Source organism: Oncorhynchus kisutch, linkage group LG13 (assembly GCF_002021735.2).
Source record: "Oncorhynchus kisutch isolate 150728-3 linkage group LG13, Okis_V2, whole genome shotgun sequence".
NCBI classification, from domain to species: Eukaryota; Metazoa; Chordata; class Actinopteri; order Salmoniformes; family Salmonidae; genus Oncorhynchus; species Oncorhynchus kisutch.
The window spans coordinates 77352939-77380055 of NC_034186.2; the positions used below are offsets into that span (position 1 = coordinate 77352939).

Consider the following 27117-nt stretch of genomic DNA (forward strand, 5'->3'; position numbering starts at 1 on the left):
CTTTTGGCGCCCATGAATGAGGGTGCGCTCTTCGTTATTTTCCTTTCCTATTGAACACCGTTCTTTCTGTCTGGAGTATTATCCTTTATTTACAAATTAGGGTACCTGAGGATTGAATAGAACATTGTTTGACTTGTATGAACAAAGTTTACCGGTAGCTTTTTGGATTCCTTTGTATGCATGTTGAAGGAGTGGATTACTGAAATCAATGGCGCCAACTAAACTAACTTTTTTGGATATAAAGAAGGACTTGATCAAACAAAACGCACATTCATTGTGTAGCTGGGACCCTTGGGATTGCAAACAGAGGAAGATCTTCAAAGGTAAGTGATTTATTTCATCGCTATTTGCGATTCTGTGAAGCCTGTGCTGGTTGAAAAAATATTTTGATGTGGTGCGCTGTCCTCAGATAATCACATGGTATGCTTCCGCCGTAAAGCCTTTTTGAAATCTGGCAACGCATTTGGATTAACAAGCAGTTAAGCTTTTAAATGATATGACACACTTCTATCTTCATGAATGTTTAATATTATGACTTTGTCATTTGAATTTGGCGCTCTCCAATTTCACCGGATGTTGTGGGAAAAGGGTATTACTGTCAAGAGAAGTGAAACAAGGTTGTCAACTATCGACATATCTATTTATTATGGCCATCGAAATGTTAGCTATTAAAATCAGATCCAACAATAAAATCAAGGGGATAGAAATCCGGGGCTTAAAAACAAAGGTGTCATTGTATGCTGAGGACTCATGCTTTCTTTTAAAACCACCATTTGGATCGCTGCACAGCCTCATAGACAATCTAGATCATTTCTCTAACCTCCCTGGAATACAACTGAACAATGATAAATCAAATCAAATCAAATCAAATTTATTTATATAGCCCTTCGTACATCAGCTGATATCTCAAAGTGCTGTACAGAAACCCAGCCTAAAACCCCAAACAGCAAGCAATGCAGGTGTAGAAGCACGGTGGCTAGGAAAAACTCCCTAGAAAAGGCCAATACCTAGGAAGAAACCTAGAGAGGAACCAGGCTATGTGGGGTGGCCAGTCCTCTTCTGGCTGTGCCGGGTGGAGATTATAACAGAACATGGCCAAGATGTTCAATGTTCATAAATGACCAGCATGGTCGAATAATAATAAGGCAGAACAGTTGAAACTAGAGCAGCAGCACAGTCAGGTGGAAGTTGAAACTGGAGCAGCAGCATGGCCAGGTAGACTGGGGACAGCAAGGAGTAATCATGTCAGGTAGTCCTGGGGCATGGTCCTAGGGCTCAGGTCAGTTGAAACTGGAACAGCAGCATGGCCAGGTGGACTGGGGACAGCAAGGAGTCATCATGTCAGGTAGTCCTGGGGCATGGTCCTAGGGCTCAGGTCCTCCGAGAGAGAGAAAGAAAGAGAGAAGGAGAGAATTAGAGAACGCACACTTAGATTCACACAGGACACCGAATAGGACAGGAGAAGTACTCCAGATATAACAAACTGACCCCAGCCCCCCGACACATAAACTACTGCAGCATAAATACTGGAGGCTGAGACAGGAGGGGTCAGGAGACACTGTGGCCCCATCCGAGGACACCCCCGGACAGGGCCAAACAGGAAGGATATAACCCCACCCACTTTGCCAAAGCACAGCCCCCACACCACTAGAGGGATATCTTCAACCACCAACTTAACATCCTGAGACAAGGCTGAGTATAGCCCACAAAGATCTCCGCCACGGCACAACCCAAGGGGGGGGCGCCAACCCAGACAGGATGACCACAACAGTGAATCAACCCACTCAGGTGACGCACCCCCTCCAGGGACGGCATGAGAGAGCCCCAGCAAGCCAGTGACTCAGCCCCTGTAATAGGGTTAGAGGCAGAGAATCCCAGTGGAAAGAGGGGAACCGGCCAGGCAGAGACAGCAAGGGCGGTTCGTTGCTCCAGAGCCTTTCCGTTCACCTTCCCACTCCTGGGCCAGACTACACTCAATCATATGACCCACTGAAGAGATGAGTCTTCAGTAAAGACTTAAAGGTTGAGACCGAGTTTGCGTCTCTGACATGGGTAGGCAGACCGTTCCATAAAAATGGAGCTCTATAGGAGAAAGCCCTGCCTCCAGCTGTTTGCTTAGAAATTCTAGGGACAATTAGGAGGCCTGCGTCTTGTGACCGTAGCGTACGTATAGGTATGTACGGCAGGACCAAATCAGAGAGATAGGTAGGAGCAAGCCCATGTAATGCTTTGTAGGTTAGCAGTAAAACCTTGAAATCAGCCCTTGCTTTGACAGGAAGCCAGTGTAGAGAGGCTAGCACTGGAGTAATATGATCCAATTTTTTGGTTCTAGTCAGGATTCTAGCAGCCGTATTTAGCACTAACTGAAGTTTATTTAGTGCTTTATCCGGGTAGCCGGAAAATAGAGCATTGCAGTAGTCTAACCTAGAAGTGACAAAAGCATGGATTAATTTTTCTGCATCATTTTTGGACAGAAAGTTTAAGATTTTTGCAATGTTACGTAGATGGAAAAAAGCTGTCCTCGAAATGGTCTTGATATGTTCTTCAAAAGAGAGATCAGGGTCCAGAGTAACGCCGAGGTCCTTCACAGTTTTATTTGAGACGACTGTACAACCATTAAGATTAATTGTCAGATTCAACAGAAGATCTCTTTGTTTCTTGGGACCTAGAACAAGCATCTCTGTTTTGTCCGAGTTTAATAGTAGAAAGTTTGCAGCCATCCACTTCCTTATGTCTGAAACACATGCTTCTAGCGAGGGCAATTTTGGGGCTTCACCATGTTTCATTGAAATGTACAGCTGTGTGTCATCCGCATAGCAGTGAAAGTTTACATTATGTTTTCGAATAACATCCCCAAGAGGTAAAATATATAGTGAAAACAATAGTGGTCCTAAAACGGAACCTTGAGGAACACCGAAATTTACAGTTGATTTGTCAGAGGACAAACCATTCACAGAGACAAACTGATATCTTTCCGACAGATAAGATCTAAACCAGGCCAGAACATGTGATAAGTTCACCATTATAAAGTTGGATGGTTTTCAGAGATTGGTGGGAGGGGTTGAGGGTAGCTGAAGGGTGGGACTAAAATTAAAAATATAAAAATATGACTAATGTAAAATATACTGTGTCCCTAATATGTTTATAGTATGTATAAGCTAGAAGTAGAAGTCTAAGTATTGATGTCCATTAATTTACTCCAATTAGGGGAGGGGTGGTAGGGTTAAGGGAAAATAATATAATGGAATGTTTGTAAAAAAAATGTATGGGGGATTGGAAATGATGCAGACAGTTACATTGAAAGGACACACAATCTATCTGCAGTATTAAAGCTGATCTACCCCTAAAAATAACAAAATAGATGGTCATTAAGAGAGGAGACAACGAAAGGAGGAGAGGAGACTATTAAAGGAGAATTCTGAAGAATGATGACCACTAGACCAGACCTGCCTCTGGGTCACATAGACCTGGGAGAGTTTGTCATTAAATGTATAACAAAGGATGTCAAGGAATCTGCTTTTACTGTAGGAGCCAGACTGGGAAAGCTGCATGTTTGGTTACTTAGGTGTGTCTCTTTTTTTAACTGTATGACGGGTGTGTTCTTTATAACGTTCCAATTATTCATACATAGCTGTATGGCTCCATAGCTCAGTGGTTAGAGCACTGGTCTTGTAAACCAGGGGTCGTGAGTTCAATTCTCACTGGGGCCTTGATTTTGACTCTACCCTCTGTGACATTCATCTGAAACTTTACACAGTGCTGCAAAGGGTGGGAGTAACCATTTGCCGATTCTGTCCTGGGCTGCCCATCATGATTTTAAAAGTGCTGAAACTAGAGACAGGAGTAGCAGAGGTCATGTAATCCAGTGATGCATGTTGAAAGAATAACAACATTAACTTGAACTTTTCCTTATATTAACTGTAACTCAGTAAAAAAAAAAAATTGTAGCGTGTTGCATGTTGCGTATATATTTTTGTTCAGTATAGTAAATAATGTCTACTTCTGAGAAAGTATTAAAACTTCTTAAGGATAGGGGGCAGTATTCTGAATTTCTGCCTGACTGACGTGCCCAAAGTAAACTGCCTGTTATTCAGGCCCAGAAGCTAGGAAATGCATATAATTGGTAGAATTTGATGGAAAACACTTTGAATTTTCTAAACGGTTAAAATAATGTTTGTGAGTATAACAGAATTCATATGGCAGGCGAAAACCCAAGGAAAAACCATCCAGAAATCGTTTTATTTTTTGGCGCTAAGAAGCCTTTCCAATGCAAGTCTATGGGTCTGTATATAAAAATTCCTCCCAGATTGCTGTACCTATGGATTCCACTAGATGTCAACAGTCTTTAAACAGGGTTTCAGGCTTGTTTGTTGAAATACGAACAAGTAATAGTAGTTTTTCCCAAGGGAGCTCAACAGGAAAAGTAGGCTTTTGGCGCCCATGAATGAGGGTGCGCTCTTTGTTATTTTCCTTTCCTATTGAACACCGTTCTTTCTGTCTGGAGTATTATCCTTTATTTACAAATTAGGGTACCTGAGGATTGAATAGAACATTGTTTGACTTGTATGAACAAAGTTTACCGGTAGCTTTTTGGATTCCTTTGTATGCATGTTGAAGGAGTGGATTACTGAAATCAATGGCGCCAACTAAACTAAATTTTTGGGATATAAAGAAGGACTTGATCAAACAAAACGCACATTCATTGTGTAGCTGGGACCCTTGGGATTGCAAACAGAGGAAGATCTTCAAAGGTAAGTGATTTATTTCATTGCTATTTGCTATTCTGTGAAGCCTGTGCTGGTTGAAAAAATATTTTGATGTCGTGCGCTGTCCTCAGATAATCGCATGGTATGCTTCCGCCGTAAAGCCTTTTTGAAATCTGGCAATGCATTTGGATTAACAAGCAGTTAAGCTTTTAAATGATATGACACACTTCTATCTTCATGAATGTTTAATATTATGACTTTGTCATTTGAATTTGGCGCTCTCCAATTTCACCGGATGTTGTGGGAAAAGGGTATTACTGTCAAGAGAAGTGAAACAAGGTTGTCAACTATCGACATATCTATTTATTATGGCCATCGAAATTTTAGCTATTAAAATCAGATCCAACAATAAAATCAAGGGGATAGAAATCCGGGGCTTAAAAACAAAGGTGTCATTGTATGCTGAGGACTCATGCTTTCTTTTAAAACCACCATTTGGATCGCTGCACAGCCTCATAGACAATCTAGATCATTTCTCTAACCTCTCTGGAATACAACTGAACAATGATAAGTTCACCATTATAAAGTTGGATGGTTTTCAGAGATTGGTGGGAGGGGTTGAGGGTAGCTGAAGGGTGGGACTAAATTTAAAAATATAAAAATATGACTAATGTAAAATATACTGTGTCCCTAATATGTTTATAGTATGTATAAGCTAGAAGTAGAAGTCTAAGTATTGATGTCCATTAATTTACTCCAATTAGGGGAGGGGTGGTAGGGTTAAGGGAAAATAATACAATGGAATGTTTGTAAAAAAAATGTATGGGGGATTGGAAATGATGCAGACAGTTACATTGAAAGGACACACAATCTATCTGCACTATTAAAGCTGATCTACCCCTAAAAATAACAAAATAGATGGTCATTAAGAGAGGAGACAATGAAAGGAGGAGAGGAGACTATTAAAGGAGAATTCTGAAGAATGATGACCACTAGACCAGACCTACCTCTGGGTCACATAGACCTGGGAGAGTTTGTCATTAAATGTATAACAAAGGATGTCAAGGAATCTGCTTTTACTGTAGGAGCCAGACTGGGAAAGCTGCATGTTTGGTTACTTAGGTGTGTCTCTTTTTTTAACTGTATGACGGGTGTGTTCTTTATAACGTTCCAATTATTCATACATAGCTGTATGGCTCCATAGCTCAGTGGTTAGAGCACTGGTCTTGTAAACCAGGGGTCGTGAGTTCAATTCTCACTGGGGCCTTGATTTTGACTCTACCCTCTGTGACATTCATCTGAAACTTTACACAGTGCTGCAAAGGGTGGGAGTAACCATTTGCCGATTCTGTCCTGGGCTGCCCATCATGATTTTAAAAGTGCTGAAACTAGAGACAGGAGTAGCAGAGGTCATGTAATCCAGTGATGCATGTTGAAAGAATAACAACATTAACTTGAACTTTTCCTTATATTAACTGTAACTCAGTAAAAAAAAAAAATTGTAGCGTGTTGCATGTTGCGTATATATTTTTGTTCAGTATAGTAAATAATGTCTACTTCTGAGAAAGTATTAAAACTTCTTAAGGATAGGGGGCAGTATTCTGAATTTCTGCCTGACTGACGTGCCCAAAGTAAACTGCCTGTTATTCAGGCCCAGAAGCTAGGAAATGCATATAATTGGTAGAATTTGATGGAAAACACTTTGAATTTTCTAAACGGTTAAAATAATGTTTGTGAGTATAACAGAATTCATATGGCAGGCGAAAACCCAAGGAAAAACCATCCAGAAATCGTTTTATTTTTTGGCGCTAAGAAGCCTTTCCAATGCAAGTCTATGGGTCTGTATATAAAAATTCCTCCCAGATTGCTGTACCTATGGATTCCACTAGATGTCAACAGTCTTTAAACAGGGTTTCAGGCTTGTTTGTTGAAATACGAACAAGTAATAGTAGTTTTTCCCAAGGGAGCTCAACAGGAAAAGTAGGCTTTTGGCGCCCATGAATGAGGGTGCGCTCTTCGTTATTTTCCTTTCCTATTGAACACCGTTCTTTCTGTCTGGAGTATTATCCTTTATTTACAAATTAGGGTACCTGAGGATTGAATAGAACATTGTTTGACTTGTATGAACAAAGTTTACCGGTAGCTTTTTGGATTCCTTTGTATGCATGTTGAAGGAGTGGATTACTGAAATCAATGGCGCCAACTAAACTAACTTTTTGGGATATAAAGAAGGACTTGATCAAACAAAACGCACATTCATTGTGTAGCTGGGACCCTTGGGATTGCAAACAGAGGAAGATCTTCAAAGGTAAGTGATTTATTTCATTGCTATTTGCTATTCTGTGAAGCCTGTGCTGGTTGAAAAAATATTTTGATGTCGTGCGCTGTCCTCAGATAATCGCATGGTATGCTTCCGCCGTAAAGCCTTTTTGAAATCTGGCAATGCATTTGGATTAACAAGCAGTTAAGCTTTTAAATGATATGACACACTTCTATCTTCATGAATGTTTAATATTATGACTTTGTCATTTGAATTTGGCGCTCTCCAATTTCACCGGATGTTGTGGGAAAAGGGTATTACTGTCAAGAGAAGTGAAACAAGGTTGTCAACTATCGACATATCTATTTATTATGGCCATCGAAATTTTAGCTATTAAAATCAGATCCAACAATAAAATCAAGGCGATAGAAATCCGGGGCTTAAAAACAAAGGTGTCATTGTATGCTGAGGACTCATGCTTTCTTTTAAAACCACCATTTGGATCGCTGCACAGCCTCATAGACAATCTAGATCATTTCTCTAACCTCTCTGGAATACAACTGAACAATGATAAGTTCACCATTATAAAGTTGGATGGTTTTCAGAGATTGGTGGGAGGGGTTGAGGGTAGCTGAAGGGTGGGACTAAATTTAAAAATATAAAAATATGACTAATGTAAAATATACTGTGTCCCTAATATGTTTATAGTATGTATAAGCTAGAAGTAGAAGTCTAAGTATTGATGTCCATTAATTTACTCCAATTAGGGGAGGGGTGGTAGGGTTAAGGGAAAATAATACAATGGAATGTTTGTAAAAAAAATGTATGGGGGATTGGAAATGATGCAGACAGTTACATTGAAAGGACACACAATCTATCTGCACTATTAAAGCTGATCTACCCCTAAAAATAACAAAATAGATGGTCATTAAGAGAGGAGACAATGAAAGGAGGAGAGGAGACTATTAAAGGAGAATTCTGAAGAATGATGACCACTAGACCAGACCTGCCTCTGGGTCACATAGACCTGGGAGAGTTTGTCATTAAATGTATAACAAAGGATGTCAAGGAATCTGCTTTTACTGTAGGAGCCAGACTGGGAAAGCTGCATGTTTGGTTACTTAGGTGTGTCTCTTTTTTTAACTGTATGACGGGTGTGTTCTTTATAACGTTCCAATTATTCATACATAGCTGTATGGCTCCATAGCTCAGTGGTTAGAGCACTGGTCTTGTAAACCAGGGGTCGTGAGTTCAATTCTCACTGGGGCCTTGATTTTGACTCTACCCTCTGTGACATTCATCTGAAACTTTACACAGTGCTGCAAAGGGTGGGAGTAACCATTTGCCGATTCTGTCCTGGGCTGCCCATCATGATTTTAAAAGTGCTGAAACTAGAGACAGGAGTAGCAGAGGTCATGTAATCCAGTGATGCATGTTGAAAGAATAACAACATTAACTTGAACTTTTCCTTATATTAACTGTAACTCAGTAAAAAAAAAAATTGTTGCGTGTTGCGTATATATTTTTGTTCAGTATAGTAAATAATGTCTACTTCTGAGAAAGTATTAAAACTTCTTAAGGATAGGGGGCAGTATTCTGAATTTCTGCCTGACTGACGTGCCCAAAGTAAACTGCCTGTTATTCAGGCCCAGAAGCTAGGAAATGCATATAATTGGTAGAATTTGATGGAAAACACTTTGAATTTTCTAAACGGTTAAAATAATGTTTGTGAGTATAACAGAATTCATATGGCAGGCGAAAACCCAAGGAAAAACCATCCAGAAATCGTTTTATTTTTTGGCGCTAAGAAGCCTTTCCAATGCAAGTCTATGGGTCTGTATATAAAAATTCCTCCCAGATTGCTGTACCTATGGATTCCACTAGATGTCAACAGTCTTTAAACAGGGTTTCAGGCTTGTTTGTTGAAATACGAACAAGTAATAGTAGTTTTTCCCAAGGGAGCTCAACAGGAAAAGTAGGCTTTTGGCGCCCATGAATGAGGGTGCGCTCTTCGTTATTTTCCTTTCCTATTGAACACCGTTCTTTCTGTCTGGAGTATTATCCTTTATTTACAAATTAGGGTACCTGAGGATTGAATAGAACATTGTTTGACTTGTATGAACAAAGTTTACCGGTAGCTTTTTGGATTCCTTTGTATGCATGTTGAAGGAGTGGATTACTGAAATCAATGGCGCCAACTAAACTAACTTTTTGGGATATAAAGAAGGACTTGATCAAACAAAACGCACATTCATTGTGTAGCTGGGACCCTTGGGATTGCAAACAGAGGAAGATCTTCAAAGGTAAGTGATTTATTTCATTGCTATTTGCTATTCTGTGAAGCCTGTGCTGGTTGAAAAAATATTTTGATGTGGTGCGCTGTCCTCAGATAATCGCATGGTATGCTTCCGCCGTAAAGCCTTTTTGAAATCTGGCAATGCATTTGGATTAACAAGCAGTTAAGCTTTTAAATGATATGACACACTTCTATCTTCATGAATGTTTAATATTATGACTTTGTCATTTGAATTTGGCGCTCTCCAATTTCACCGGATGTTGTGGGAAAAGGGTATTACTGTCAAGAGAAGTGAAACAAGGTTGTCAACTATCGACATATCTATTTATTATGGCCATCGAAATTTTAGCTATTAAAATCAGATCCAACAATAAAATCAAGGCGATAGAAATCCGGGGCTTAAAAACAAAGGTGTCATTGTATGCTGAGGACTCATGCTTTCTTTTAAAACCACCATTTGGATCGCTGCACAGCCTCATAGACAATCTAGATCATTTCTCTAACCTCTCTGGAATACAACTGAACAATGATAAGTTCACCATTATAAAGTTGGATGGTTTTCAGAGATTGGTGGGAGGGGTTGAGGGTAGCTGAAGGGTGGGACTAAATTTAAAAATATAAAAATATGACTAATGTAAAATATACTGTGTCCCTAATATGTTTATAGTATGTATAAGCTAGAAGTAGAAGTCTAAGTATTGATGTCCATTAATTTACTCCAATTAGGGGAGGGGTGGTAGGGTTAAGGGAAAATAATACAATGGAATGTTTGTAAAAAAAATGTATGGGGGATTGGAAATGATGCAGACAGTTACATTGAAAGGACACACAATCTATCTGCAGTATTAAAGCTGATCTACCCCTAAAAATAACAAAATAGATGGTCATTAAGAGAGGAGACAATGAAAGGAGGAGAGGAGACTATTAAAGGAGAATTCTGAAGAATGATGACCACTAGACCAGACCTGCCTCTGGGTCACATAGACCTGGGAGAGTTTGTCATTAAATGTATAACAAAGGATGTCAAGGAATCTGCTTTTACTGTAGGAGCCAGACTGGGAAAGCTGCATGTTTGGTTACTTACGTGTGTCTCTTTTTTTAACTGTATGACGGGTGTGTTCTTTATAACGTTCCAATTATTCATACATAGCTGTATGGCTCCATAGCTCAGTGGTTAGAGCACTGGTCTTGTAAACCAGGGGTCGTGAGTTCAATTCTCACTGGGGCCTTGATTTTGACTCTACCCTCTGTGACATTCATCTGAAACTTTACACAGTGCTGCAAAGGGTGGGAGTAACCATTTGCCGATTCTGTCCTGGGCTGCCCATCATGATTTTAAAAGTGCTGAAACTAGAGACAGGAGTAGCAGAGGTCATGTAATCCGGTGATGCATGTTGAAAGAATAACAACATTAACTTGAACTTTTCCTTATATTAACTGTAACTCAGTAAAAAAAAACAATTGTTGCGTGTTGCGTATATATTTTTGTTCAGTATAGTAAATAATGTCTACTTCTGAGAAAGTATTAAAACTTCTTAAGGATAGGGGGCAGTATTCTGAATTTCTGCCTGACTGACGTGCCCAAAGTAAACTGCCTGTTATTCAGGCCCAGAAGCTAGGAAATGCATATAATTGGTAGAATTTGATGGAAAACACTTTGAATTTTCTAAACGGTTAAAATAATGTTTGTGAGTATAACAGAATTCATATGGCAGGCGAAAACCCAAGGAAAAACCATCCAGAAATCGTTTTATTTTTTGGCGCTAAGAAGCCTTTCCAATGCAAGTCTATGGGTCTGTATATAAAAATTCCTCCCAGATTGCTGTACCTATGGATTCCACTAGATGTCAACAGTCTTTAAACAGGGTTTCAGGCTTGTTTGTTGAAATACGAACAAGTAATAGTAGTTTTTCCCAAGGGAGCTCAACAGGAAAAGTAGGCTTTTGGCGCCCATGAATGAGGGTGCGCTCTTCGTTATTTTCCTTTCCTATTGAACACCGTTCTTTCTGTCTGGAGTATTATCCTTTATTTACAAATTAGGGTACCTGAGGATTGAATAGAACATTGTTTGACTTGTATGAACAAAGTTTACCGGTAGCTTTTTGGATTCCTTTGTATGCATGTTGAAGGAGTGGATTACTGAAATCAATGGCGCCAACTAAACTAACTTTTTGGGATATAAAGAAGGACTTGATCAAACAAAACACACATTCATTGTGTAGCTGGGACCCTTGGGATTGCAAACAGAGGAAGATCTTCAAAGGTAAGTGATTTATTTCATTGCTATTTGCTATTCTGTGAAGCCTGTGCTGGTTGAAAAAATATTTTGATGTGGTGCGCTGTCCTCAGATAATCGCATGGTATGCTTCCGCCGTAAAGCCTTTTTGAAATCTGGCAATGCATTTGGATTAACAAGCAGTTAAGCTTTTAAATGATATGACACACTTCTATCTTCATGAATGTTTAATATTATGACTTTGTCATTTGAATTTGGCGCTCTCCAATTTCACCGGATGTTGTGGGAAAAGGGTATTACTGTCAAGAGAAGTGAAACAAGGTTGTCAACTATCGACATATCTATTTATTATGGCCATCGAAATGTTAGCTATTAAAATCAGATCCAACAATAAACAATAAAATCAAGGGGATAGAAATCCGGGGCTTAAAAACAAAGGTGTCATTGTATGCTGAGGACTCATGCTTTCTTTTAAAACCACCATTTGGATCGCTGCACAGCCTCATAGACAATCTAGATCATTTCTCTAACCTCTCTGGAATACAACTGAACAATGATAAGTTCACCATTATAAAGTTGGATGGTTTTCAGAGATTGGTGGGAGGGGTTGAGGGTAGCTGAAGGGTGGGACTAAATTTTTAAATGTAAAAATATGACTAATGTAAAATATACTGTGTCCCTAATATGTTTATAGTATGTATAAGCTAGAAGTAGAAGTCTAAGTATTGATGTCCATTAATTTACTCCAATTAGGGGAGGGGTGGTAGGGTTAAGGGAAAATAATACAATGCAATGTTTGTAAAAAAAATGTATGGGGGATTGGAAATGATGCAGACAGTTACATTGAAAGGACACACAATCTATCTGCAGTATTAAAGCTGATCTACCCCTAAAAATAACAAAATAGATGGTCATTAAGAGAGGAGACAATGAAAGGAGGAGAGGAGACTATTAAAGGAGAATTCTGAAGAATGATGACCACTAGACCAGACCTGCCTCTGGGTCACATAGACCTGGGAGAGTTTGTCATTAAATGTATAACAAAGGATGTCAAGGAATCTGCTTTTACTGTAGGAGCCAGACTGGGAAAGCTGCATGTTTGGTTACTTACGTGTGTCTCTTTTTTTAACTGTATGACGGGTGTGTTCTTTATAACGTTCCAATTATTCAAACATAGCTGTATGGCTCCATAGCTCAGTGGTTAGAGCACTGGTCTTGTAAACCAGGTGTTGTGAGTTCAATTCTCACTGGGGCCTTGATTTTGACTCTACCCTCTGTGACATTCATCTGAAACTTTACACAGTGCTGCAAAGGGTGGGAGTAACCATTTGCCGATTCTGTCCTGGGCTGCCCATCATGATTTTAAAAGTGCTGAAACTAGAGACAGGAGTAGCAGAGGTCATGTAATCCAGTGATGCATGTTGAAAGAATAACAACATTAACTTGAACTTTTCCTTATATTAACTGTAACTCAGTAAAAAAAAACAATTGTTGCGTGTTGCGTGTTGCGTATATATTTTTGTTCAGTATAGTAAATAATGTCTACTTCTGAGAAAGTATTAAAACTTCTTAAGGATAGGGGGCAGTATTCTGAATTTCTGCCTGACTGACGTGCCCAAAGTAAACTGCCTGTTATTCAGGCCCAGAAGCTAGGAAATGCATATAATTGGTAGAATTTGATGGAAAACACTTTGAATTTTCTAAACGGTTAAAATAATGTTTGTGAGTATAACAGAATTCATATGGCAGGCGAAAACCCAAGGAAAAACCATCCAGAAATCGTTTTATTTTTTGGCGCTAAGAAGCCTTTCCAATGCAAGTCTATGGGTCTGTATATAAAAATTCCTCCCAGATTGCTGTACCTATGGATTCCACTAGATGTCAACAGTCTTTAAACAGGGTTTCAGGCTTGTTTGTTGAAATACGAACAAGTAATAGTAGTTTTTCCCAAGGGAGCTCAACAGGAAAAGTAGGCTTTTGGCGCCCATGAATGAGGGTGCGCTCTTCGTTATTTTCCTTTCCTATTGAACACCGTTCTTTCTGTCTAGAGTATTATCCTTTATTTACAAATTAGGGTACCTGAGGATTGAATAGAACATTGTTTGACTTGTATGAACAAAGTTTACCGGTAGCTTTTTGGATTCCTTTGTATGCATGTTGAAGGAGTGGATTACTGAAATCAATGGCACCAACTAAACTAACTTTTTGGGATATAAAGAAGGACTTGATCAAACAAAACGCACATTCATTGTGTAGCTGGGACCCTTGGGATTGCAAACAGAGGAAGATCTTCAAAGGTAAGTGATTTATTTCATTGCTATTTGCTATTCTGTGAAGCCTGTGCTGGTTGAAAAAATATTTTGATGTGGTGCGCTGTCCTCAGATAATCGCATGGTATGCTTCCGCCGTAAAGCCTTTTTGAAATCTGGCAATGCATTTGGATTAACAAGCAGTTAAGCTTTTAAATGATATGACACACTTCTATCTTCATGAATGTTTAATATTATGACTTTGTCATTTGAATTTGGCGCTCTCCAATTTCACCGGATGTTGTGGGAAAAGGGTATTACTGTCAAGAGAAGTGAAACAAGGTTGTCAACTATCGACATATCTATTTATTATGGCCATCGAAATGTTAGCTATTAAAATCAGATCCAACAATAAAATCAAGGGGATAGAAATCCGGGGCTTAAAAACAAAGGTGTCATTGTATGCTGAGGACTCATGCTTTCTTTTAAAACCACCATTTGGATCGCTGCACAGCCTCATAGACAATCTAGATCATTTCTCTAACCTCTCTGGAATACAACTGAACAATGATAAGTTCACCATTATAAAGATGGATGGTTTTCAGAGATTGGTGGGAGGGATTGAGGGTAGCTGAAGGGTGGGACTAAATTTAAAAATATAAAAATATGACTAATGTAAAATATACTGTGTCCCTAATATGTTTATAGTATGTATAAGCTAGAAGTAGAAGTCTAAGTATTGATGTCCATTAATTTACTCCAATTAGGGGAGGGGTGGTAGGGTTAAGGGAAAATAATACAATGGAATGTTTGTAAAAAAAATGTATGGGGGATTGGAAATGATGCAGACAGTTACATTGAAAGGACACACAATCTATCTGCAGTATTAAAGCTGATCTACCCCTAAAAATAACAAAATAGATGGTCATTAAGAGAGGAGACAATGAAAGGAGGAGAGGAGACTATTAAAGGAGAATTCTGAAGAATGATGACCACTAGACCAGACCTGCCTCTGGGTCACATAGACCTGGGAGAGTTTGTCATTAAATGTATAACAAAGGATGTCAAGGAATCTGCTTTTACTGTAGGAGCCAGACTGGGAAAGCTGCATGTTTGGTTACTTAGGTGTGTCTCTTTTTTTAACTGTATGACGGGTGTGTTCTTTATAACATTCCAATTATTCATACATAGCTGTATGGCTCCATAGCTCAGTGGTTAGAGCACTGGTCTTGTAAACCAGGGGTCGTGAGTTCAATTCTCACTGGTGCCTTGATTTTGACTCTACCCTCTGTGACATTCATCTGAAACTTTACACAGTGCTGCAAAGGGTGGTAGTAACCATTTGCCGATTCTGTCCTGGGCTGCCCATCATGATTTTAAAAGTGCTGAAACTAGAGACAGGAGTAGCAGAGGTCATGTAATCCAGTGATGCATGTTGAAAGAATAACAACATTAACTTGAACTTTTCCTTATATTAACTGTAACTCAGTAAAAAAAAACAATTGTTGCGTGTTGCGTGTTGCGTATATATTTTTGTTCAGTATAGTAAATAATGTCTACTTCTGAGAAAGTATTAAAACTTCTTAAGGATAGGGGGCAGTATTCTGAATTTCTGCCTGACTGACGTGCCCAAAGTAAACTGCCTGTTATTCAGGCCCAGAAGCTAGGAAATGCATATAATTGGTAGAATTTGATGGAAAACACTTTGAATTTTCTAAACGGTTAAAATAATGTTTGTGAGTATAACAGAATTCATATGGCAGGCGAAAACCCAAGGAAAAACCATCCAGAAATCGTTTTATTTTTTGGCGCTAAGAAGCCTTTCCAATGCAAGTCTATGGGTCTGTATATAAAAATTCCTCCCCGATTGCTGTACCTATGGATTCCACTAGATGTCAACAGTCTTTAAACAGGGTTTCAGGCTTGTTTGTTGAAATACGAACAAGTAATAGTAGTTTTTCCCAAGGGAGCTCAACAGGAAAAGTAGGCTTTTGGCGCCCATGAATGAGGGTGCGCTCTTCGTTATTTTCCTTTCCTATTGAACACCGTTCTTTCTGTCTGGAGTATTATCCTTTATTTACAAATTAGGGTACCTGAGGATTGAATAGAACATTGTTTGACTTGTATGAACAAAGTTTACCGGTAGCTTTTTGGATTCCTTTGTATGCATGTTGAAGGAGTGGATTACTGAAATCAATGGCGCCAACTAAACTAACTTTTTGGGATATAAAGAAGGACTTGATCAAACAAAACGCACATTCATTGTGTAGCTGGGACCCTTGGGATAGCAAACAGAGGAAGATCTTCAAAGGTAAGTGATTTATTTCATTGCTATTTGCTATTCTGTGAAGCCTGTGCTGGTTGAAAAAATATTTTGATGTGGTGCGCTGTCCTCAGATAATCGCATGGTATGCTTCCGCCGTAAAGCCTTTTTGAAATCTGGCAATGCATTTGGATTAACAAGCAGTTAAGCTTTTAAATGATATGACACACTTCTATCTTCATGAATGTTTAATATTATGACTTTGTCATTTGAATTTGGCGCTCTCCAATTTCACCGGATGTTGTGGGAAAAGGGTATTACTGTCAAGAGAAGTGAAACAAGGTTGTCAACTATCGACATATCTATTTATTATGGCCATCGAAATGTTAGCTATTAAAATCAGATCCAACAATAAAATCAAGGGGATAGAAATCCGGGGCTTAAAAACAAAGGTGTCATTGTATGCTGAGGACTCATGCTTTATTTTAAAACCACCATTTGGATCGCTGCACAGCCTCATAGACAATCTAGATCATTTCTCTAACCTCTCTGGAATACAACTGAACAATGATAAGTTCACCATTATAAAGATGGATGGTTTTCAGAGATTGGTGGGAGGGATTGAGGGTAGCTGAAGGGTGGGACTAAATTTAAAAATATAAAAATATGACTAATGTAAAATATACTGTGTCCCTAATATGTTTATAGTATGTATAAGCTAGAAGTAGAAGTCTAAGTATTGATGTCCATTAATTTACTCCAATTAGGGGAGGGGTGGTAGGGTTAAGGGAAAATAATACAATGGAATGTTTGTAAAAAAAATGTATGGGGGATTGGAAATGATGCAGACAGTTACATTGAAAGGACACACAATCTATCTGCAGTATTAAAGCTGATCTACCCCTAAAAATAACAAAATAGATGGTCATTAAGAGAGGAGACAATGAAAGGAGGAGAGGAGACTATTAAAGGAGAATTCTGAAGAATGATGACCACTAGACCAGACCTGCCTCTGGGTCACATAGACCTGGGAGAGTTTGTCATTAAATGTATAACAAAGGATGTCAAGGAATCTGCTTTTATTGTAGGAGCCAGACTGGGAAACCTGCATGTTTGGTTACTTAGGTGTGTCTCTTTTTTTAACTGTATGACGGGTGTGTTCTTCATAACGTTCCAATTATTCATACATAGCTGTATGGCTCCATAGCTCAGTGGTTAGAGCACTGGTCTTGTAAACCAGGGGTCGTGAGTTCAATTCTCACTGGGGCCTTGATTTTGACTCTACCCTCTGTGACATTCATCTGAAACTTTACACAGTGCTGCAAAGGGTGGGAGTAACCATTTGCCGATTCTGTCCTGGGCTGCCCATCGTGATTTTAAAAGTGCTGAAACTAGAGACAGGAGTAGCAGAGGTCATGTAATCCAGTGATGCATGTTGAAAGAATAACAACATTAACTTGAACTTGAATTGTCTTTGTAGTAGGAATAGTCATGCTTTACAATGTGGTATGATTTTTTACTGTAACTCAGTAAAAAGAAAAAAAAATTGCGTATTGCGTATATATTTTTGTTCAGTATAGTAAATAATGGCTACTTCTGAGAAAGTATTAAAACTTCTTAAGGATAGGGGGCAGTATTCTGAATATCTGCCTGACTGACGTGCCCAAAGTAAACTGCCTGTTATTCAGGCCCAGGAGCTAGGAAATGCATATAATTGGTAGAATTTGATGGAAAACACTTTGAATTTTCTAAACGGTTAAAATAATGTTTGTGAGTATAACAGAATCCATATGGCAGGCGAAAACCCAAGGAAAATCCATCCAGAAATCGTTTTATTTTTTGGCGCTAAGAAGCCTATCCAATGCACATTCATGACATTCATCTGAAACTTTACACAGTGCTGCAAAGGGTGTGAATTACCATTTGCCGATTCTGTCCTGGGCTGCCCATCATCCCCCCAACTCATTTAACAGTTCTTGTCTTCATGTCATTCTGTATTTTTCCATCATGAGAAAGGCCCATGGCCCTGAAACTGTTAACAATGTCTCAAGTCAGCAATGTTGCATAACACATATACCCACACAAGCCAACAGCAAATAATATTCCATCACATATGAAATGGTAAGGGCTATAGAGTATAACACAGAACCTCACAATCCCCCTTTTTACACCCCTGTGGGGTGTAACCACACCATCCGATATACTAGGTTGCTGATGAACCCAGGAACTTTAAACCTTTATTTTGTGAATATATGAAGTGATGCACGTCCCTTTGTTGATTAACTTTTATATAGAAACTGGAGTTTTTGATTCCCCCTTTTTCACATCCACAAGGGTGTCACTCATTATCCTTTATTTCAGTGGTCCCAACATAGTAATATGTTAATAGCATTTCATGAAAATAATCAAAAGTGTATTATTTATTTATTTGTTTATTTTTACAGAAAAACATAAAAGAAAAATCTACAAATAAAAATATGCTTTTGTCTCCCCCTTTTGACACCCACAAGGGTGTCACTTATAAAAATAGGATAAAACTTTATTGTTTATTGAAAACTTTGGTCATGGAAAACAGAGTAAAGCAGAGAAAAGCATTATTATAAACCATCTGGTCCTCTTAGCTACTCCTATCCTGTACCAGGTGTGCTCCTTGCCATCCAGGGACTCTAACCCTTCACATAAGAGAGGACAACTTACATCGTACATGTTATGTATTTAAGAAGTTATCATTCCACGACCTCACCCACAGCAAACCAGGGGTCATCCTCAGACAGCCCCATCTTTCTCCGGAAGTTAGATTCCGTATCTGCATCTCCTCCAGGAGCATCAAGCAAGGGCATTATACCTGAAGCCTGTACCACATCTGTAACAGACTTCTTCAAACAAGGTATGATGCAAGCAGCACAACACATCAATAACAAAAACACAAAAATTAGGGTCAGAAATCCAGTAGTGATGCATACTCACCAAGCCACACTCCATCCAAGACATCCAGCCAGACTCCTCCACCCCAGCCACTCCCTTCATTTCTGCCGAAAGCTTTTCCAACCCAACCAATGCTTTTGATATACTCCCATCAGGACTGGTATTGTTAGGTATAAATGTACAACATTGTTCACCAAACATTTTGTAAACCCCTCCTTGGCTGGACAGGATCATATCTAAAGCCAACCTATTCTGCCTGGCGGTCCTGGTAGTAGCCTCCAATTGCTCAGCCATACCAGTAAGAGTTGTGTGGGTGTAATTAACAAAATGTTGTTGATTATAGTATATATAATTTATCCATGAGGTCTGTTTGGCATCCACAATAGCAGGGCCAAGAATTGGTAGTAGATGCCATAAACCATAATTCCTGTTTAGGGCCTAGAATTCCTAAGGAACACCTACTGGTAAACCTAGTAGGTTGAAATGTATATTATCTGTTTCCTCAGACCAAGGTGCATCACGCTTATATCTGGAGTACGGGTGAACATCATTAGGTGCTTTTCTAGTAGATCCCAGGAGCTGATTAGCTGTAACTTCAATAATGGTTAGTGGTATTATCAGACTGGCTAAAGCACACGTACCCTGACAGTTACCTCTAAGGACAGGTGTCAAATGCCTGTTTGGGCCACACATCCACCATACATCAGCAACACCCTTAGTTTGATTCAAGCCTTTCATTGGCCAGGTGGCATTAATGGTTATGTAATTACCACAATCTGCTGCAGGCAACCGCCCATAGTCAAAACCCCTACCTGTACCAGTGATGCAACTGTAGCTACCTCTGTATGCCTTAACACCCCATGGAGCCTTTTGAGGAGGGACTTCCGGGAACACTAGAGACAGAGTCTTACAAAGGGTGGAGTTGGGTTTAACATGGTAAAAACTTTCTAGTATACACATCCATCCTTCCCCCTTTCCCAAGGCAAATGGTTGAGTAGCCAATACAGGCCTAGTATGAGCACAAATAACACAGTCCTTCCTTTGTAATGTCTTGGCAGTATATCGCATGTATGCCAACCACATATTTTCCCGACTGTCATATCCAGTTTCAGTACCCAATTGGTCGCTATCTGTGATATCCTTAACATTAATTACATGGATAGGGTTTGGTATTTTGGTAGGTGGAGGCAGGGTTGGGCCTGGAGGGGTGGAGGAGTGTGTCTGGGTCTGGCTCTGGTTCGTCTGGGACCACTGTGGCCTCGGCAGCACTTTTACAGAGAACACACCCATCGTGTCAGCCCCATTTCTTTCCAGACCGTATAGGTTCCTGCATCAGAAAGCTTAATGGACCTAATGGTTAGTAGGATTTCATCACCTTTAAAAAGTTCAACAGTGCTCCCAGGTTTTCCCCATATCATGGAAAACCTATCCATCTTTGTGGGATCCCCTATGCTATAAGGATACCTTCTTCTCCAATCCCAAAACTGTCCCAAGTTGGTTATCATGTAATCCCCATACGGACACCCTTCCCCATTACACAGGTACACTGGCACCCTCCTATACACAGGTGTTAAAACCAAACACAAATATCTACATTTCTTCCCTGCCCTGTTGGCTCAAAATATGTCCCAAATACTTAACATGAGTCTACCATAATTAAAACTTATCCTAGCTAATTTTCACACCACATTCATGAGAGAAAATATAATGACACTATAATGTAAATTTCACTGCCTTTTTGTATTAAATTACCTTAATATCAGTATTACAAATGACCCTAGATTCTCCATCCAAATGGCTTTCCAATGAGGCTGATCAGACCACAAAGGAAAGTCGCAATGGAGGTCATAAGTCATACCACCCCTCCAAAGAAGTGTTTCTTACTATATTAAACAACATTCCTTTATCAAAAGATTTAACCTATTTAATTAAGACTCAGAAAATAAAAACTTCTAATATTTCATATGTGAGTGTACCCCTTTAAGATATCATGTCTCTGGGAAAATGGAAATGTACTCCCTCCAATCATTAGTTTTAAATTTACTCGATGTTTCATGTAACTCATTCAATCTTTCTCCAAATAAACTCAACCTGCAATCCATTGTGGTTGTTGGTATTGTTGACCTTGTGAACCCCCTCTCTGACCCTGCCAGCTCTCTGAGTTCCTGTGTGTCCCCCATTGGCCTTTCCCCCTATGGGGTCCAAAAGGTCCCCTACTTCTTCTCCGGACTACTCCTGATGACTGCCCACAACTCCATGCCCAGTGACCATAGCCTCCACATCTATAACAGGTGAGGTTATCCCCTCTGTCTGGATCTTGATTGTAGCTTTGCCATCCTGTGGAGGGTGGTTGCCCCCCATACGCATTCCTTTGGGCTGTCATCAATCCCACCATAGTCTGCACAACAGCAGTAACAGTGTCACTGGTGTTGGCTCCAGAAGGTTGTGGTGCAGGTTGAGGAGTGCTGGTTAGAGGCATCTGTTTTGCTGACTTATCCTCTGCCAGTTGCTTCTTCAAGACCTTCTTCTGTAGTTGCTTTATTTCATCCTCTTCCTTCCTTTTTCCTTCTCTCCATCTCTCCACATGGTGTTGAGCAATCTCAGTGAATTCCATCACATTCTTCGCAGTGATCCCCACCACTTTTTCACACTGTGCGCACCTGGTCCGGCAGCCCTTTCATGCATTGTTCCAGAAATAGATGTTTCATCTCATTCTTATCTGGCTCAGCATTCCAGACCTGTCTCCACAAGATCCTGGCTTTTTTCATATAAACCGGCACAGTTTCATCCTCTTCTAGGGTCAATGATTTCATCAACTGAGGCCTGGGTTGAGTGGGGTATTTCCTCCTGATCGCAGTCCACATCCCATTGCGGTATTGATCAAATGGAGTCTTTATGGCAAACATCCCTCTCATCCCTGCATCATTCATGAGTTCACGACATTCCTGGTCCCCCATACATCTATTCATGACAGCCACCATTTCTCCTACTGTCAGTTCATCAGCTGCAGTCAGGCTCTCAAAGGCCTTCACCCACCTACATCCAGACTCTTCTGGTAGCGGCAGGGCTTCTACTAGAGTCTGCAAGTCCCTGTGAGCCCAAGGTTTGTATACTGTTTGTCCACCAGGTAGTTGTCTTAGTGGCATCATGTTAGCACCACCCTGTTTGGTCTTATTCCTGGTGTGGTGTGCGGGAGCGGACTGTTGATCCCATAAGCCCCCCTCAAATGCGCCACAGATGAATCTTTAGCCAAGCTCACACTGTGGGGGCCCAACCCGGGGTGTGTCTTCACCATCTTCATATTCCTCTGTTCCTTGGCTGTGCATACCAAGCCTGATGAAATGTACACCTGGCCCTGATGTCGGTGGGCATTGACTCAGCTTAGTCTGTTCCTTAGTCTGTTCCTTATTTCAATCCGTTCAATGTCTTTCAGGGTCTGTTCCAGTATTTTCACTGCTCCCTCCTCCTTTCTGAGTTTGTCTTGGAGTTCATTCCATACTCTCCTCCGCTCCTCTTCTTCCTCTTGGGTATTTGTCAGGCTTGTCTCAGTCCATCTGATTCCATTATCAGAGGATCCACTTTCACTCCTGCTGTCTATGCTCATATTTCCTCCTTCCATCTGTACTTTACTTATTTCAGCCACTCCTCTGCTCAGCTCTCTGGCAGCTTCCACCAGAGCCTGTGTTTCTTATTTTCTTCCCTCTGATGCCAGGCACCATTCTTGTCCACTGCTGCCATCATCTGGTCTTTTGTGGTAGTTTACTGTGGCTGAAAGATCCAGTACAGGTGCCATTATTCGTGGACAATCATAGGGTGGTGGCGCTTTAGGGAGTTCCGGGTATAGTCTACCTCCCTGTGGTTTTGGTGGGTTTTCATGTGCACATTTTCTTGAGTTTTTCCAGCATAGCCAGTCCTATGCGTTCCTTCAATTTAGCCTTCTCCATGTCTTCCTTGATTTGACCCTTACTCGGTCTCCTCCCTGTTTCTACTCGGAACAGGTTTTGTATGCTTTACGCTTCAGCGCTTCCAGCATTCTACCAGGCTCCCCGTCGACTGGGAGCCCGTTGGGCGCGGCAATACTGCCCTCTTCCATCCATCGTCTGTATAATTTTTCTCCAATCTTTTCCCTCTTTTCCTCCATTGGTCTCTAATGCTGATTTCAATGTTTTCAACACCTTCTCTGCCTCCTGATTAGCCATTGTCTAATGTATTTCAATTACTTGTTTTAATTTGAAAACAATATAAATTATCAGGTTCAATTGTGTGCTGCCTTAGAATATGTCCCAATCTAGCCACTGTCTAGTAAACACCGTGCACTTCTCCTTTACCGTTTCAAAACATAACCTAGGTCTCACACCTGTTATTTATCTTTTTTTAACTGTATGATGGGTGTGTTCTTTATAGCGTTCCAATTATTCATACATAGCTGTATGGCTCCATAGCTCAGTGGTTAGAGCACTGTTCTTGTAAACCAGGGTTTGTGAGTTCAATTCTCACTGGGTACATGATTTTGACTCTACCCTCTGTGACATTCATCTGAAACTTTACACAGTGCTGCACAGGGTGGGAGTTACCCTTTCTGGAGACCTGGTGCGTGGTACCGGGCTGAGGACACGTACCTCAGGGCGAGAGCGGGGAGCAGGCACAGGACATACTGGGCTGTGGAGGCGTACTGGAGGTCTGGAGTGTAGAGCTGACACAACCCGTTCTGGCTGGAAGTTTATACTTGCCCTGCAAATGCAGGGCACTGGCACAGGACGCACAGGGCTGTGCAGATTCACAGTACACAGAGCCGGCGCAGGATATTCTGGTCCATGGAGGTATACTGGAGACCAGGGGCGCTGAGCCGGCACCATCCTTCCTGGCTGGATGCCCATTCTGGAATAGAGCGCACCGGGCTAGAATTGCGCACTGGAGACACTGTGCGTTCCATAACATGGTGCCAGACCAGTAACACGCTCCCCACGGTAAGCACGAGGACTTGGCTTAGGTCTCCTACCTGACTCAGCCAATCTCCTCGTGTGCCCTCCCAAAAAAATCTTGGGGCTGCCTCTCGGGCTTCCGTGCTAGCGGTGTACCCTTATATCGTCGCCGTTCCTCCATTCTCCTGTATCCCTCCTCGCACTGTCCCATAGAATCCCAAGCGGGCTCTGGTACTCTCCCTGGATCGATCGACCACCTCTCTATCTCCTCCCAGGTTGTTACCCACTCATCCTTCTCCCGGGTCCATTTTTCCAGCGCTGTTCCTCCCATTCACGCTGCTTGGTCCTTGTTTGGTGGGTTATTCTGTCATGTTTGTTGAATGGAGGAGACCAAGGCGCAGCGTGATGTGAATACATTCTTCTATTTATTAACGAAGAACACTTAAACAAACTTTACAAAACAACAAAACGAACATGAAGCCATATATAAACAAGTGCAGACACAGGCAACTAACCATAGACATACAAAACTTCTAGACAGGAACAAAAACACATACATCACCCATGTCACACCCTGACCTAACTAAAATAATAAAGAAAACAAAGAGTACTAAGGTCAGGGCTTGACAATATGTGCTATTTATTTTTATTTTTTTACAAGAGGTAGAAGCGATTTTCGAGTCTCTGCCCCAGATAGTTTCATTAGAGACAATGAAAATAATTACCAAGATCTACTTGATCCAATTGAAGAGTAAGAAGGCTATATTTAAGTTGTGATATCGATAGGAAAGATTTAGGCCTACTATATTAAGGCAAATTTGGTTTGTTTAGAAATAATATTGATTTTAGAGTGGTTTCTATCCAAATCTACCAATTATATGCATATCCTAGCTTCTGGGCCTGAGTAACAGGCAGTTAACTTTGGGCACGCTTTTCATCCTGAGGTGAAAATAGTGCCCCTACCCTAGTGAGGTTTTGGCAAATGTGGTTTATTTGAAAATAATATTTTTTTGTTGATAACGTGTTGTCGAAAGCACGTAGGCTATACTATTTACTGTGTCGATAGCGGAGTAGGCTAGTGTACAATAACGTCATTTGATGTGCTAGTATTATTTATTTAATGGAATAATTAAATAACTAATGTTCACTGAAGAAGGGAAACAAGGTACAACATGCTACTTCGATCGAAGACCTAAAATCAGGCCTGACAATCACGACGGTATCCTAATATAGTGTGGATACAGTAGTAGCCTATTCTACAACAATGTAACTTCATGTGCTAGTATTATTTATCTAATTGATCAATTAAAATGTAAATGTGGATGGGTACGCTATTTCATTCAATGATTACGTTATTGTACAAGGTAGATACAGGAGTAGTCTATAGTCTACAATAATAATGTAATTGAATGTGCTATATTATCATATATTGCATTGATTAATACAATTGTGAATGGGGATGGGTAGGATACTTGATTCAGTGAATACTAAATATATTGCAATCTCTCGGAGTACGTTAATGACGTCTTTCAGCTGTTGAACTATGGCAATGTCGAACTAATTTCTAAATCTCTTTCTTTTAATCAAGATGTGATGAGCCAGAGCATCAATCAGCTTCACTGCAGGTGCTCAACCCACCACCCTCACTTGTTCTCCCTCCACAAGTAACCACATCCTCTTCTTCTGTTCAACTACTTTGCCACCACACTAAAAATGACTGTACATATATCCCTGTGCCCAACTCAGTGTAACATGATCCATCCAAGACCTCAGTTGGATGCCTGAAATGTAAGCAAGATACTATAGTGTGTTTGTGTGTGTGTGTGTGTGTGTGTGTGTGTGTGTGTGTGTGTGTGTGTGTGTGTGTGTGTGTGTGTGTGTGTGTGTGTGTGTGTGTGTGTGTGTGTGTGTGTGTGTGTGTGTGTGTGTGTGGATGGAGTTCTAAGTAAAGACTTGATAAGATGGCAAAGGAGATAGTGATGATAGTGAGAGCCTAGAGTATGAAAATAAAGACCCCTGGGATCTAAAATGAGTGTGGGGTGCCTCTTGTGTCTCATTTTTGTCTGTTTGAGGATACTACAGTCACCCCTGGTGGAGGTTCTTGGAACACTGCAATTTAAGTCTGAGCAGAGATTGACGAATACCTTCAAAGGTGGTGGTGCTATGTTGCATGTTATCTTGAATACCAGGCAGATGTTAGAGGACAGAATCAAATGGTGTGAACTTAACAGGCTAAACTTGATGAGTACACTCTTGGAGAAAGGGGTTCCAAGAAAAGGGTTCCCTTATAGGGACTGCGGAAAAATCCTGTTCGTTTGCAGATAGCACCTTTTTATCTGAGTGTAGGCCTATATTGCAGTCGTGGTTCGTGGATATCTATGAAAAATAAAATTAATTGGTGGTGGTGAGATAATCAGAAATCCTATGAAACATCCCCACTTTTAGCACATATTTGCAAGCAGGCAAAGTAACCTTTGTGTGCTGAGGCATGTGTGATCACTCAACATTGACAGGACCAACAAACAAAAAAACATGCTTTGGACTCCTGAGTGGCGCAGTGGTCTAAGGCACTGTATCTCAGTGTAAGAGGCTCACGACTGACCCCTCGTTTCCAGGCTGTATCACAACCAGCTGTGATTGGGAGTCCCATAGGGCAGCGCACAATTGGCCCAGCGTCATCCGGGTTAGAGTTTGGCCTGGGTAGGTCGTCATTGAAAAATAAGAATTTGTTCTTAACTGACTTGCCTAGTTAAATTAAGGTTCAATAAAATATTTAAAAAACATGCGAACAAAAGATGTCTAACTTGCACATCATGACTCCCCTCCATTTGTTTTGTACAATGCTGCTACTCGCTATTTATTATCTATGCATTGTCACTTGTCACTTCACCCCTACAAATGACCTCAACCTGCACACTGGTTCCCCCTGTATATAGCCTCGTTATTATTATGTTATTGTGATACTTTTTATAATTTTTTCTTTCATTTTTTACTTTATTTAATAAATATTCTCTTAAACTCTTCTTGAACTGTTCTGTTGGTTAAGGGCTTGTAAAGTAAGCATTTCACGGTAAGGTCTACACTTGTATTTTGCGCATGTGACAAAGTTAGATTTGAACTAGCTAATTCTGGCTACCAATGTTCTAGTGTTCATCTATAGAGGCAAGCAGATCAGAAATGTCAAGGTGGTACTCAAGCATATGCCATGTGTATGTGACACACATGTGTATGGTCATATTTTAGTTTTTTTATTTAGTTTA

The 27117-nt window shown here is 40.3% G+C and overlaps 7 non-coding genes across 7 annotated transcripts; all 7 read left to right on the plus strand.

Moving 5' to 3' along the window:
* The first annotated feature begins 3637 nt into the window (after nucleotides 1-3637).
* On the plus strand, nucleotides 3638-3710 carry trnat-ugu (transfer RNA threonine (anticodon UGU)). Its single transcript has one exon. It is a non-coding gene; the product is annotated as a tRNA-Thr (tRNA).
* A 2190-nt stretch (nucleotides 3711-5900) lies between these two features.
* On the plus strand, nucleotides 5901-5973 carry trnat-ugu (transfer RNA threonine (anticodon UGU)). Its single transcript has one exon. It is a non-coding gene; the product is annotated as a tRNA-Thr (tRNA).
* Nucleotides 5974-8163: 2190 nt separating this feature from the next.
* trnat-ugu (transfer RNA threonine (anticodon UGU)) lies at nucleotides 8164-8236 on the plus strand. The gene has a single exon. It is a non-coding gene; the product is annotated as a tRNA-Thr (tRNA).
* Nucleotides 8237-10418: 2182 nt separating this feature from the next.
* Nucleotides 10419-10491, plus strand: trnat-ugu (transfer RNA threonine (anticodon UGU)). The gene has a single exon. It is a non-coding gene; the product is annotated as a tRNA-Thr (tRNA).
* A 2190-nt stretch (nucleotides 10492-12681) lies between these two features.
* On the plus strand, nucleotides 12682-12754 carry trnat-ugu (transfer RNA threonine (anticodon UGU)). The gene has a single exon. It is a non-coding gene; the product is annotated as a tRNA-Thr (tRNA).
* A 2190-nt stretch (nucleotides 12755-14944) lies between these two features.
* On the plus strand, nucleotides 14945-15017 carry trnat-ugu (transfer RNA threonine (anticodon UGU)). Its single transcript has one exon. It is a non-coding gene; the product is annotated as a tRNA-Thr (tRNA).
* A 2190-nt stretch (nucleotides 15018-17207) lies between these two features.
* Nucleotides 17208-17280, plus strand: trnat-ugu (transfer RNA threonine (anticodon UGU)). The gene has a single exon. It is a non-coding gene; the product is annotated as a tRNA-Thr (tRNA).
* Nucleotides 17281-27117: the final 9837 nt, after the last annotated feature.